Below are 10,531 nucleotides of genomic sequence, written 5' to 3' on the forward strand. Positions count from 1 at the left end.
TGCACGGGGTTTAGGCTTTATACAGGGGTTGGATCCAGACAGGGCACAGTCAGCAGGAACGGAAATGATCCCCTGAGATGCAATTATCGGAAATCAGAAAGCATATTGGAACAAGTCGACCGTGGGGAGTAGCATGTAATCGAGACCGGATTGATTTTGAAGGGGGTGGTTTTTGGTAATTTAGATACAGATTTTTTGTACTATATCTCAGTTTCAAATTGTCTTTTTCCATCCCCTTTTCCCTCGAGTATTTTGTTGAAATAATTTAAGCAATTTTTGAATGAATAAATTAATGCTGCCTTAGAGCTATACTACGACCACGCAAAGGACTTTCATCTAGTTCCAAGCACAAAACTTAAATCTATATACTTTCAAATTATTTCAGGGACAAATAGGGCCTGATAGCGGCGTTTCACGTAAGAACCTGGGTAGAAAAGCAATGAAATTATCTTTTGGAAAATTCTTGCAAGGTTTGGAACCCCAGTAATGACTTTTACTAATTTTGTAGCTCAAAATATCCTCTAAAAATCTCGAAATTTTGAAACTCCTTCTGGAGCAGCCAGAGGACGCACGAGATAAAGAAGTCTGGAGTATAGTCAAATCTATGGGAAAATAGTATATATTAAATCCCAGAAAAAAGTCATTTGATCGAAGTTATTCGGAATTAAAGTTCCTACTTGAAGTTTTTAGTTTTCTCCCGAGTCTCGTGAATCAATGCTTTTGACACAAACTTCAAAAACACATCCTTATCCTTCAAACATTCAATCTTTTTAGCACCAAAACCCATCATTCCAATAAGCAAAAGACATCGTTATTAATGGTCTACTTCCTGGCCCTGATATTGTATACTCTGATACGCTTTGCAACCCAAAATAGTTTTTCGTTTGACATAATTTAGGTTTTTTACTCTTCCCCAACACGATCCATGTGTTTAATTAGTGTGACCATAAAAGTAGTGTTACACCAAATTAAACCGAAAATCCACCTTCTAAACACCATATGGCTAATTAGGATCCTCCGGTGATCGACGCCTCTTCTTTTCGGAAGTTGACCAATAATTTTTTTTTATTCTAGTCAAGTGGGCACGCAAAGTGACATTTATTAATTTTCAGTTCTTTGTAGTATTGACCATGACTACATCAAGAAGCTAATTGGAGTACCCTTTCGGAGACGATTCTTAACATGGGAAGCGATCAGTAAATATGTCACCTGTCTTCCACATGTTAGGGAAAACATGTGTTTTTCTATGAATTACACTGATTGATGTTGGGTTTTGTATTTACTATGCTAGTACTGCGCCATGTATTCATTTTTTTGTATATGAGCTTTTGGTGCCCTGTTATGAGGGTCATTATTGTACCAATTTTTATTTCTTAACAGCAAATATTTAACCAAATTTTACAATACATATGTAAAACCCAATCATTTGCCGTTGAATTTAGAAGCGCATCAAAACACTTCCTAATATCCAGAAAGTGTATTACTTCATTTTAGAAGATCTGGAACCTACTAACATCGTGTACCATTTGTTTGTCGGTTTTTGGACACACTTGCCATTTTAATACAACCATAATTAACTATTTGATACTTTAACCAACATAAGAAATAAAGATATCACAAGCAGCACATTAAAGTTGGTTTGAGTTGATTTAGACTGCCTTCCTCGCAAACTTCTCAGAAACTTTCTTACTCAAATAGCGAGAAAATCAATCATGACTCTGACTCCGTGTTGAACGCTTAAATAAAAATAAAAATCTGGAAATTCAATAGGAGGCCGTAAGAAAATCAATGTTTTCTGCTGTTCTTTTGTATTTTGAATAGACTTTGCAAAAGATTTTTTTCCATCGTAAAAAGGTTACTTGGAACTGTTTGGAACCTATCTTGAAAAGAAATATGCCTGTCGGGTTTTGACGCTTATAGGGTGCTGTAGTTGTGCACGATAATACGATGGTACTGGTTTCTCCAAGAGGAACTGTTTAATTAAATACTTCAACGATGTAGTGAGGCGTGTGAATTCATTTAATCATTGGGTTTATTTAAATCCTTAGTTAGGATCCATGCACGGTAATGCATTGATATGCTGACTTCCCCGTCTGCTGTGCCGAAGAACTACTTTCGTCTCTTTGAACCCCCAGAGTGGGACACCCCAGACGTATTCCAGAAACTCCTTTTGAACTTCACAACAAACGAAGACGTGGCTAACTTTTTCAAAGACCTTTAAGACGGGAATTTTCATGGTGCTATAACGGAGATTATCGATACGACAAAATTTCCTACTTCAAACGTAATCAGTTCACCAATGACCAATATTACTCTGTTTCAATGCTGCTATGGAAATTCACTTGCACTTAAAGTTAACACTATATCACTGATTTGGCCCTTAGACATTTTAACTAGAATCCGGAAGTTTTTGAATTGAACCATACCCAGGCTAACCAATCAAACCCTTTTTTCTCTTTTACCTACATAAATGCTGTAGTTTAACATCCCTGTATTATTTTCATGTCAACCTTCAGAAGCGAAACTCTTAACACATGCAGCCGTTTAACACATGCCCGAAGACATTTAAAAAGGCGACCTGTCATAACAATCGTGTAAAGTGCCTGAAAGTGTGGTAATTCCAAAGTAAACAAGATTATAGAAGTCGTTCATTTTGTAGCTCCCCATGTTTAGGTTTTGGATTAATTTTTATTCCCGTTAAAGCAGCACCCACTTGCCCGTTCTGCGTACGCGTGTGTTTGTTTAACGGATCCTTTTTGTCATACTTACAATCAATTTTGTTGTTCCACGAGGGTCGTCTCGACCAGGATATTAAGGCTGTCGATGGGCATTTGTAAGGGTGTGTGGATTAGGATAACGATTGTTATTGTATCAATTAGGAAATGAGAATTTCGAGAACACCTCGGTGAAACAATAAAGCGTTTGCTCCTTATTACCGGGCGCTCTTTGAAGTTGCACTCTCCCAAGGCGCAATTTCACAGTTTCGAAAGGCTTTAGCCAACTTTAAAGAGATTTATCGCGGTTCAACGCGTATAAACGTACACCAATTATTTTCGGCGAAACCGTTCCAGAAGAAATACGATCCTCCGTTTCTTTTCGTGTCTGCGGTCCATATTTCACGGGAGCGGAAAAAATTTAAGGGACGTGCTATACCGGTGTAACTAATTCGGCGTAGAGCCGTTCCGATGGCGCCAACCAAGAGGAAGAGGTTCTTTATGACCACATAAACTGAGGAATGTCTTAGAATCGCCATCAAAAGTGTCTTGGAGTAAATTGAACCACGCAGCATTCAGATGAGAACAGCATCTTCCTTTCATACTTAACAGCCCCTAATGCATAACGATTATTATCCCCCGTCTGTACAAACGCTTATTAACTTGTAGAACCGTATCGCACCTACGAGCCAACCAATTGAATGTTCGGATTATTCATAGTTTTTGCCAAAAAATTGTTTCTTAATGTCACTCCTCGATTTTTGGAAATCCAACAAACATTACTTTTGTATCATGTGGTTGAACAAAATTATACTGAAAAAAGAAAATTTCATAGCCCAAATATATGCCAGCGCGCCTTCCATAATGGTCATAGAATTAAATGGAACATCGTTACCAAAGAACCATTATCAAAGAAGCGTAAAATCAAGGAAAGTGCATATATTTTACTTAATCAAAAGCGATTTGTGGCCTCTTGTTCAGTAAGCATGGATAACACTTGGTTACCTAAGCTTGAACAAGAGGTCATCCTCGGATGCATGAAAAAATCTAAACATTAACAAATCCCCCTTAGGTAGCCACCAACACATTTATTACGGTTTAAAAAGGCACAAGTGAAATTGGGTATAATGATCAAAAACCTGTCACTTGCGGCATCCCAACCTTTTAAGATGATGACACGTCTCACGTTAAAAAGTGTGATTCTTTAGCGATTGAGACGAGGAATTTTCAAAGTGTTTCACATATTTTACGTATTGACATTCCATTCACGTTGGCTCAGCTAATTTTTATAATAATTTTTTCTAATGTTCTAAATACGATAAATGATCGAAACGTTATCGAAAATTTTCGTCCGAGCCCTTAGTAAAAGGATTTCACTGCCCCAACAACCCATAGTAGCAAACGACTTTATTCCCAAACAAAATAAAAGGAGAAGCATTTTTGATTATGTTTAATCTGTTGCACCTGCAAAATTATAAATCAATTTATTAGCACATTTCGCTGAGCAACTTAATGTTCAGACAAGCTTATGTATGTAAATTAGCAGAAAGCTTCAAAGCGAGAAATGCTAATGTGTCAACTCATCATACATCCAAATTTCATGGTATTGGAAGTCATTATTTTGAATGTTATGTTAGAAACGATTATCTTGAAATCTCACTATAGAAATTATTGAATTTCATTTCAGTTAAAAGTCTTTAAAAAGAATTGAAATTGAATTCGTTACCATTGTCTCAATTTAGTGGAAGTGTTCATTAAATCTTTACTAATTCATGGAACTCTGAAATGTTCTGTTTTTATCGGAGAATTTAAGATAAAGGACCATATAATAAATCTGTAATTTCATTTCGATTTAAGAGGTTTAACTCCCATGGAGAGTGGTAACAAAGATCTCACAAATTTACTCAGTTAAATTGACCTGTGATTGCATAGAACCCATCACCATGACCAACTACATGATTATCATTAAACTTTGTATTCTAATTCTGAAATTACATTCCCATTAGTGGAAAGTGTTGGTTGGTGACCTCAGGGATGATGAAGCTCGGAGTTCGGTACCAAGTGCCAACTAACTCGTAAATTCTGTAACATCATCAGGAGTGCAGTGATTTACATTGGATTTTACCCGTTTTCCTGAAACTGTTCCTGATTCTCTTTTACATTAAAGCATGTCTCAAACCAACTTAATTCTAAATTATGGAGAATTTAACTTATGTTGAGACCCTCTATAACGATTTTTGTCACATATTTCCTTCGAATGTGTGTCTGTACTTTGCTTGCTTATTATTAGGATCCTTCATCTTCCTTTGGCTGCTCCATAGGGTCTGAAATTAGTATGCCAATTGCGTCTAGCTTTTCACCTGCTCTTATAAGCAGTGATTAAACTGCTGATGTGAAAAACGGGAATTCACAAAGCATAAGACGATCTCGGTATATTTTATATGAGCTGGCACAGTCTCACGCGCAAGGGTTACCGTTAACTTAATTCGGCCTGGCGATGCGTTAACCAATCTTGATAAACTTATTTTTATACCCTTCTTAAATTATATGGGCGATGGGTGTTGTTACATGGGTTTCGTGGTGATGCAGGTGACCTAGAGCCTGACATTTTGATTTGCCACTTCTCATTGGGTTAGAAGGTTTTGGTCTCAAAACCGGTCCAAGCAGGTGAAACCATGAAAGATTTGAAAATTGAGGCAGGGAAAAGAGTGGCTCTAAGACAATCAATGATTTTGGGCTAAAATGACGACAACGTGATGTAAGTTGCGGATATTGCATGTAGCGAAACTACCCCAATTCATTTAGGACATTTTCAAGAAAGAATTCATCAGAATTAATTATTGAGTTGTTAACAGTTAATACGAAAATTAACCTACTGCGCTTCTGGTTACTTGAATATGAAGGTCGAAAGAAATTTTTCAAGATTTATTACAGATTCAAGTCTATTAAATCACGCCACGATCCGTTATATCAACATGCAAAAATGATAAATGATTGTTTTCATTCAAAAGGAACTTGTTACGCCTCTGGTTTCTTAGTCATGGCGCCTTTGATTTCTTAACTAGTGCGTTAGTAAGATGTAATTCTTTTATGTCCATGACTATAAAATCATGCCATAATCAGTGGAGCACATGTCGATTTCCCTGTTCTTTCGAAGAAACAAGGACAGTCCGAAATTTATAGTTATGGCACTTAAAAAGCTCCGTTAATATTTCAGCAAATCAAAAGTTAGTATATCAGCTAACTTGAACTAACTTGACCCACGCGTTTGTGTTATTTCACTTTATTCACTTCCGAGCTTAAGTGTACCGCACATGTTGCCCAAACCTCACATTATTTTATTATAGTCCTATTCAATACCATCCCTAACAACTCTCTTAACTCAAAACTATTTATCAAAGTTCCCCTCCCATAAACCACCCGAAAACGTCATCAATTGCGCTAATCAACCCGTTTAGTCTGTTTGGTGTCGAGATATTATCAGTGATTTGCGCCCCTTGTTTAAGGGCTGCTCTCGACCCTCGGCATGACCGTTGATGCAGACGTAAAGCTGATTTAGTATCATCCCTGTCGAACCTGATTATATTTGAGAGCCGGACGCAGGTTGAAAGGTTTTGTGTTTGTGAAGCTGCCGTTTTATGAGAACTGCAAAAAAGGGTGGAGGGATGAGGAAGCGGTCAAATGAAATAAAAAGTACATTTTGCAATGAGTAACGAAGGTGGCAAAACTTTCAAAAAGTGCATCGTAAAGCCGATTTACTATCATCCTAGACGAACCTGATTATAGTTGAGAGCCGAACGCAGATTGAAAAGTTTTCTGTTTGTAAAGTTGAAATTTTATGGGGGCTGCGAAGAGGGATGGGGGAATGAGGAAGCGGTTAGACGAAGTAAAAAAGTACGTTTTGCGAGGAGCAGAATTTCCTAAAAGTGCATCCTAAAGCTGATTTAGCATCATCCCCGTCGAGCCTGATTATATTCAAGAACCGGGCGCAGGCTAAAAACTGTTGTGTTTGTGAAGCTGCCGACTTATGGGAGCTGTGAAGAAGGATGGAGGGGTGAGAAAGTGGTCAGATGAAACAAAAAACTACATTTTGCAGGGAGTAATGAAGGTGGCGGAACTTCCTAAAAGTGCATAAGTTTTTCGCCGCAATCCACCTTCCATAAAAGCAGAAACGGCTTCGTTTCGTTAATATGAAATGAACAATGGTCGTACGCTTCAGAATGTCATCGTATCCGGTCGGCCCTGTTTATTTATTGGTTCGATTCCAGAAGAAATAAGAATTTATCAATAGCGAATGCGAGGCCTCGATGGTTTATTCATCGGAATACCAACCATGCGCTATAGAACCAGTTGAGAAACGGTGAATTTTTTGCTCGGTTACGTTTTTGAACTCGGCTCAATTTTCTTGAGGTAATTTTTATTGTCTGTCGGTATTTGCGGTCGACGAATACCTTCGGCCTACCTTAAAACGATGTAATTACGTGCACATGATACAATTTCCGAAAATGGCTCTTGTCTGATACCTGAATTTTCACCTTTTAACGGCCATCAGATAAACTAATCAAAATCATGGAAACATTCAACTTTGAACATGCTGGTTCCCAATTAGACATTCCCCGCTCACGTCCGATAATAAATCGCATAAAAGGCTTAGCGATATTTATCAATTTTATGCAGTCCCTTAACACAAAACGATATAATTGATACATCTTGACTCGCCCTAACAAGCAACATATGCCTGGTCCCAGTTGGCATAATCTGGCTTACCTCAAATGCGACCCCTTTTGATCGCAGCAAAAATCCATGACAACCCCTCTATACAATAAGGGTGATTCAGGGGGATTCAAATAGATTTATGAAGTTATCGGAGACAGGTATATGATATTGATTATAAAGTTGAGGTCTCGTGAAGTGGTTTTAGCATACAGAACTCTTCAGTGTTGATTTTATGGAGAAATAATGTGATGCCATAAAAGATTCTTCAGCGAATAATGATCGGTTTTAGAATCTCGATAATGTAGGAAGTTTGGCTATAAAGTTCTCAACGTTTGGCTTTGTTAATGGCAAACAAAGATACTTCTGATGCAGGCATGTGAACTTCATAATGCCATTGATTCATAGATATTTTGAGTGTACAGGATATTCCATATTCGACTCTCAACATGGGGATCTCAGAAACCGTAGGAGATGCAGAGTCGGTTAAATGGAAGCAAAGTTATGTCTTTATGGGAGGAGTACTTTGCTTTTTTAATTGTTTAAAAATTCCGACTGCTTCCGGAGATATCTGGAAAAAACCGAAAATTGCTATTTTCTTTTTGTTTTTTTTCTGCCTTAAATTACAGAGAAACATGAAAATAGAGAACGCTTTCTTAGGGTACTTTTCCCCGCGCTACAACATGAAAGTAGTTTTTTGAAGATACTGCGTTTCAATTTTTCAATACCATCATCAACTTTTTTTCTTCAAATAGAGATCTGACCATTTTTTACAAATTCGTCTAATCAATCTAATAGAAAAACAACCATATGCCACATTGGCCGATTTTCGACGTCTAGATCAAAAATATTCATTGTCAGGGGAAAAAATACCTTCAACATATTTTACATTCTGCATTAGTGCATCCTACTTATTCCACTTTCACGATAGAAATTGAAAACCCTTATGTCAAAATGAACAGGTCAATAAATATCAGATGTTGATCATATGACAGGCATAGCGAGTGGTGTCGCAGACGCGACCTATTTGTTTATGTTGAGGGTTACTTCAGTGGGTGAGAAAAAGAAAAAAGGGAGCACCTGATTACAACACGATATATTACAGACTAACTGTTTAAAAAGAACACACATCCAAAGGAACACTAAAAAACGCTGACCTCGCATATACGTTTGGCGGGCCGCCTTATCAATATTATTGCTTTTAGGCAAATTAAGGTTTTCTTTCTTCAATACTCTCCCTAAAACTTAACTAGAATAAAGCAATAAACAACACAACACTAAGATAGAATTTTTTCGAAACTTGTTAAGCCTAATTTACCTTTTAGAAAATTAAATCTTGGTCTTGCTAAGGCCTTTGTAAACAAATCAGCGATTTGCATTTCCGACGAAATGTACTCTATTTTTATTGTACTTTTAGCATAAAGATCTCTTATAAAATGACACCTAATATCTATATGTTTAGTACGTTCGTGAAACTCAGGGTTTTTGGCTAACTTTATCGCACTCATATTATCCATGTACAAAGTGTTTTCCTGTTTTGCCTCGCTAATTTCACTTAGCAATCGTAACATCCACAACATATCTTTGGCCGCACTAGCCGCGCTCACATATTCCGCTTCCGTAGTAGATTGAGCAACACATTGCTGTTTTTTTACTACGCCATGTCACCGCTGCACCACTATAGAGGCACAATGAACCTGTAGTAGATTTTCTGGTCTCGACATCTCCTGCGAAATCTGCGTCGCTGTAGGTCATGAAGTCTCCAGTATTGGAATAAAGCAATCCAACATCTTCTGTTCCTTTTATATATCGGAGGATCCTTTTAACAAGTTGACAATGCGCTTTCGTCGGTTTATCTAGTGCTCTGGAGGCAAGACCAATTGCAAACGCAATGTCAGGTCTAGTCACTACTTGTAAATACATTAGATTTCCCACAATTTCTCTATATGGAAAATTGTCTTCTTTTTCAGGAGATTTAGTTGCTTTCCATCCAGTTTCTATGGGAGTTGATACAGCGTTTGCTTCCAGCATTCCAAAACGATGTAAAATTTTCTGAACATAACCAGCTTGATTGATAAAAATTGAACCATCCATTAATTGATGTATCTCAATTCCCAAATAATTGTTTACCTCTCTTGTAATTTTTGCTTCAAACCTGGAAGTTAATTGACTGAGAAGTTGATTGGCTTCTTCTTGGCTATTTGTTGCAATTAGGCCGTCATCGACGTATAGAAGTAGTAGCAGTTTATTTTCATTACTTTCTTTGAAAAATAAACATGAATCCGCACTACTCTCCCTTAAGCCACAGTGTATGAGGAAATCTTTAAATGACCGATTCCAACATCTAGGGGCTTGTTTTAGTCCATATAGGCCTTTGTTCAATTTACACACTCTTTCTGTCCCATCTTCAAACCCTTCAGGCTGCTGCATGTAAATTTCTTCTTCCAATCTGCCGTAAAGAAAAGCTGATTTAACGTCAAATTGACTTAAATTTAATTTTTCACGTGCTGCTACACTTAACACTGTTCTGATAGTATCAAAACGTGCCACTGGACTGAAAGTTTCTGAGTAGTCGATATCTTTTTCTTGAAAATACCCTTTTATGACCAAGCGAGCTTTATAACGATCAGCACCTGTTCCATCTGAATTGTGCTTAGTTCGATAGACCCAACGATTTCCTATAACTTTCTTATCTTCTGGTGCATCAACCAGTAGCCACGTATTATTTTTCTGTAAAGAGCACATCTCTTCCTCCATCGCTTTTATCCAGTTTTGTGAGTTCTCTGAAGAAACTGCTTCTCTGAAATTTGTTGGTTCAAATTCAGCAAACATAGCTACAGGAATTCCGAAGTAATCAGGTCTTTTTAGCATGCTTCTGTCACGTAATTTTGGCAAAACTTTTGGTACCTCCTCTTTGGTCTCTTCTAAATCCTTGTTTTCAACGTCTTGTTTGTGATCTTCAATTTCAAACGTGGTAGGTGAGAGAGTTTCTTCTTTAAAGACAACATCGTGGCTTAGCACTACATCATAGAGCTCTGGTACCCACACACGATATCCTTTGACACCTTCGAGATAACCCACAAGATATCCTTTAAGGGCTTTCT

The sequence above is a fragment of the Euwallacea similis genome, chromosome 33, assembly GCF_039881205.1.
Source record: "Euwallacea similis isolate ESF13 chromosome 33, ESF131.1, whole genome shotgun sequence".
NCBI classification, from domain to species: Eukaryota; Metazoa; Arthropoda; class Insecta; order Coleoptera; family Curculionidae; genus Euwallacea; species Euwallacea similis.